This window comes from Arachis stenosperma, chromosome 10 (genome assembly GCF_014773155.1).
Source record: "Arachis stenosperma cultivar V10309 chromosome 10, arast.V10309.gnm1.PFL2, whole genome shotgun sequence".
Lineage (NCBI taxonomy): Eukaryota > Viridiplantae > Streptophyta > Magnoliopsida > Fabales > Fabaceae > Arachis > Arachis stenosperma.
Genome location: NC_080386.1, coordinates 123,568,304 through 123,573,833, shown reverse-complemented (window position 1 = coordinate 123,573,833; position 5,530 = coordinate 123,568,304). Strand labels below are relative to the sequence as shown.

Genomic DNA, 5,530 nt, shown 5'->3' with positions numbered 1-5,530 from the left:
TATTAAGTTTGTTGAGTGGAGTTTTCAAAGGTTGTTTGAGAAGGAGGATGCTGATTTTTTATGTGGTAAGGTGAAAAAAGTATTCAATGACTTATTTAACAGCTATAAAGTTGCTCTCAATAATGATCAAGCACACCAATCTGCACAACACAGCTAAGATGTGAAAATGGATGATGGTGCCTTTGATGATGTTCGCTTTGCAGCAACATTTGAAAATGATGTACAAGCAAGTGAGAGTGTCAACACAAATGAAATAGATTTGTACCTCATGGAGTCTTTGGAGAAACCAGTTAATCCAAGTAGTTTTGACATTTTAATTTAGTGAAACGTAAGCTCTAATAATTACAAATATTCTCTTCTTAGTCAAATTACGAGGGATATTCTAACTATGCCTGTATCTATTGTTGTTTCTGAATTTGCCTTTAGCACTTGAGGTAAAGTGCTTAATCAATATAGGAGTTCTCTTATCCTAAAAATTGTTGAAGTTTTGATTTGTGCACAAAATTAGTTTTGAACCAATTCATTGCCAATTGATCTTGAAGAATCTTTTAAAGAATTTGTAAAACTTGAAAAAAGTAATGTTCTTTATTATTATGTTTTATTTTATCTGCAAATATTGATTAACTTTACTACTTGATAATATGTTTAAGTTACTAATATTTATTTTATTATATTTTATTATAGAACTTGAGCCAATTTTTTAACTAGTAGATGAAGAAGACTCTGGTGATGAATCTAATTAATGATCAATGCTTCACCTCTCAGCTTGGAGTTTTTTATGTTATGTTTTTATTAAGACTTGTTATGTTATTTAATTTTGTGTCATTGAGACTTGTTTTTATACTAAAAAATTATAATTTTATCAAGACTTGTTGAATTTGTTGAATTGGTTGACATGTTACTTTATAATGTTTATGAGATTTATGTTTTATTATTATGTTGGGTTGTTGGAGAGATTACTTTATAATATTTATGGGATTATTAATACTTTAGTAGTGTGCATTTATACTATGTCAGGCAGCATTAGCTTTGTAAACTAAGTTATTTTTTATTTAAAAAATCGCAAATCCGAATCGATTCAAACCGCTTGTAATTGGATCGGATTAGTTTGGATCGAATTTTCAAAAAAGTTCATCCAAATCAAACCATACCATACATAAAATAAGTATTCGGATCGAATGACTTTTCTTTTAAAACCGAACTAAACCGCACCGTGAACACCCCTAATCCTACCACCACCACCAGTCCACCAACATCATTTACCACCATTCACAACAGTGACTCTTAATCTAATTGTATGAGTATAAGCCATCAACTCTTTTCAGTTCCAATAATATCCAGACATATCAAATGGACTCTTGTTTTTGTTTTTCTAAAAACCATGTTGATTTGAAGGAGCAACATCTCAATCATTGCATTTAAAGACTCAATTGAGAGTTGGAATAAGACAATGGCTAAAAGTCAACAAGAAAAAAAAATGATATACAAGTTGCAACATACCAAGATCCCTGGCGCTTTCCATCTCAAAGTTAGATTCACCAAATCCTTAATTGAGTTAATTCGGTATCATACATATCAGTGGAGTAATTGACATCATTTATATATAAAGAAAGAGAAAACTAACATGAAATTACTCTAGGCAAGCCAATAGTCTCGGGGTAGAAATAAAATTAAACTAGATAGGGTCATTAGGGTGCTTTATGTGTAGAATATCGGTGCTCTCCTCATTGGCTGATACTTTAATGTGGTGACATGTTTCTTCTACAAATCTTCGCTTCTCTACGCTCTGCAGAAAGAGGCAAAAATATGAAGCTTAATTTAGCTAAAGAGAACAGCATTTCATCATACATCAATTCAAATAACAAGAAAATTGTTTTCCAACATGATTATACACAGATGCAACATCAGAATCTGCTGTTTCTATCAAGAAAATGAGGTAAAGTACACGTTATGAATCCCATGCACAAATTCTACAAAGAATGATGCTAAAAGATTCTCCTACTGTAATGCAGCAGGGCTCATATCACTGATGATGGAGGGAAGATCAAGTTTGGAGATAAATCACATTTACAAGATGGAACTTGGATAAATTTTAATCATAAAGATAGTTTGCTATACTCACCTTATAGAAAGTAGGCAAGGAATTGTACATAAAATGAAGTTTTGGCATGTAAAAATAAATATATGAACCAAGAAGAAATGAAATATTCAACCTTAACTTCTATTTCTAAAAATAGCATCTACTCAATTAGAGTTATCACTTATCAATATCAAATTACAACGGGTGTAATGTTAATTGAATATAGCCATTATTCCATTCCGACATACCACTTATTCACAACGGAATGAGATATGAACTACATTTACATTGAGATCAAATGATGGATGGATGGTATATTGCCCGGAGTACAATTACAACTATATTAAAGAAACATTTCTATGAAATTCTTATAAATCTAAATTGGGTTCATCAAAACTTTTAAGGTTATCAAGATATAACAATGGTTGATGGGCAAATGAGCCAACACCAACGTGTGAATTCAAATTTGCTGAAGGTTGCTCCTCAAGTGGCTTTTCTCTTCTGCAGTCGTTGTAGCTTCTGCCACTTGAGGTAGATCTGGTATGACAATCCAGTGAATACCATACAAACACAACCCCATTGTTTTGTTGAAAGCGGATTTCCACTCAACAGAGAAGATACCACAATGCTAACGAATTTGCGAGTGGTTGTAATGGTGGTGTTAGCCAAAGAGCCAAATCGGCTTATTGTCAAAAAGATGAAGTTTTGGCCCACAGCACCACAACAGCAGAAGAGAATAATATCCCATGCTGCCTCTGGATGCTGTTTGCAGAAGCGAACAGCTTCAAATCCACTTCCACTGGGCCAGCCAAACATGTAAATCATATTGTATATGGTTCCCCATAAATTCATTCCCAACATAATATTCCAAGCACTTGTTTTAGGGTACCTGAGTAACAAAAACCAGTAATTGCATTAAATTAATAACACTTGCTATAGTCTTAAATATTAATCATCTCCCATTCTAAAATCTAAACATTTCTGAAAAGTCAACATTCAAACACCCGAAAAATAGAACTAAAAATTTTTTACATTTAGTGTCATTATCCTCATCATAATTTTACTTATACACATCATTATCTTGGAATAATGGGGAAAAGTCAGAGTCAGTGAATCAAGAAGGAGGGGGAGGGGGGGGGGGGTTATGTCAAGGAAGGACAAGAATCCAAAAGTTTTGCAGTTTACAAGCAATCAGACAGATCGAGGAACAAGGTTTGCTTATTTTACCTTGCTTTTAAGGAATCCTGAGTTGCATTTGTAAATCCATCAAATGTAAGGTTCAGGAAACATAGTCCATATCCAAGGGGAGCATTTGGATGTGCTAACTTGCTCATAGTCTTTGAGCTAGTCTGCCAATAAGCATAAGCAAAGATAGAAATTTGAAAGCTAAGCTTCATTTTCAATCCACATGAATTTTTTATAGGCAACATGGGAAAGTGTATCCCTATAGTATATATTTTCTGTATTATTCTGATAAGTTCCTAACCTTTAAAAGTGCAAATGTTGATACCCCTCCAGCAACAAGGAATGTACAGACGTATTCTGGAAGAGTGTATCTTATACCATAGACTATAGTACCCATCAACATAACTGTATCATGGTAAAATGAGTACTTGTTATGAAATATAAAATAACTACTAAAAAAATGAGTACTTGTTATGGTAAAATGAGTACTTGGCAGAACGCTTTTATATAAAAAATGACCATAGGCTTCAGGCTTCTCCATTTTTACATACTTAGAGGTGGTAAGCCGTAAGGAAACAATGTTTTTTTTTTCAAACTTCACCAAATAGATATCTTTAATCTCCTATAAGTATATGAAAGGATGTGAAACACAAATAGAAATGATTAAACACAATTGCATTACTACTCATAAATGCAAGGTTACTACGCCATTGGTAATAACATGTGTTCCACCTAATGTGATTCTATTTGAACCCAAATAGACATAAAAATGCTATACCACTTTGAATTGATTCGAATTATCCTAAATAAATTCAGTTTTTCTGGAGCATGAAATAGTGACAGTGATATACGTATACTGACCTGGAATCATTTTTGAGGATTTTGCCAGTACCTGCAAGCAGACAACAAAGCAAATACACCACCATTAAAAACCAGTATACTGAAGACACAGAAATATATCACATCCATGCAATGGAGGTAGGTCCAAAATCTCTAAAAAGGCCTCTTTCCAAAAAAAACAGTTTGAAGAGCTCATACAATGAAGAAAAATAACATGCCTGAGCCGGGTAACTAATATACTTGAGTGCTTCAATTCCCATCGCTGGACCAATAGTGTTGGTAATTCCACAACTCCAGTAAGACCACCAAGGTGCACCACCACTACTCCCACTTGACCATATCTTAATCACTGCATTATTATTATTATTTTGCAATATCAAATTAACGTAAGCTACCACACTAATTTCTTTAGTTCTACACTGTAACTTGCAGAAATGAAAGAACCAAACAAAGAAGTAAAACAGGGGCTCACTTATGTAAGACCATATCAAACAAATCACATTCTGCGCCAAGTTCAGAAATGCAAGGTGCTCAAACCTCTCGCCATTTGAACCGAACGGCTTTGTGGATCTGACTCATTTTAAAAAAGAAAAATGAGTTCAGAAACGAAATTTAAAAATTCGTAAAAGAAATGATTGAATCAGCGTGTCTTACAGAGTTTCCTGAAGAATGCCTTGGTAGATGTAGGCAGACCAAATGCCGGCGACACAGAATAGCAGAACCAGGACGGGTGGAGACCGGATCCGTGAGCCTCCATGAATGAAATGACGGCGTTTTGAGGTTTATGTACTTTAATTAATAATTATGATGATGAATGAATGCCACGATATGTGTGTGCTTCGGGAGAAAGACGGGAATATAGGAGAGTGGGATCGGTGCGCGCCAACTTACGTCGAAATTCCACGTGGACGTTTTTTATTGGTTTCATATAAACAGTGACTCTTCTTATTCGCTGATGCTACAACGTGGTGACATGTTTCTTCTACAAATCTTCACTTTCGTACCTTTACTAGAGCAGAACCCGTGCTACGCGCTGACATGAACAAAATAACTACACACACCCTCTATTTAAAAGTCAATTAAATGAATATAATTATATAAATGATTTATTTTTTAACAAAAAAAATTGCATTCCATTGCGTAATAATTACATGTTGTTTCAAATTAAAATTCTAAGTCTTTTTTAGATTTGACTTTGGACAGAGCAAATGTAACAATAAATAATATTCACATTATTTGCGAAACCAACAATGATTCATTAAGGAGATGATATACCATAACTATAAATATATGCAACTATAAAACACATAATGTAAGTTATGTTCATAGTTATTAATTACTATAATATAAAGAAAATTATAAAAAAAATAAAAACAAATTTTTTTATCACAAAATAGACAACTTATCTTTTCTAATGTTTAACAT

The 5,530-nt window shown here is 33.4% G+C and overlaps 1 pseudogene; it reads right to left on the bottom strand.

Annotated features, from left to right (window-relative positions):
• Positions 1–2,256: 2,256 nt before the first annotated feature.
• On the bottom strand, positions 2,257–4,862 carry LOC130956266 (UDP-galactose/UDP-glucose transporter 3-like; annotated as a pseudogene).
• Between the last annotated feature and the right edge of the window lie 668 nt (positions 4,863–5,530).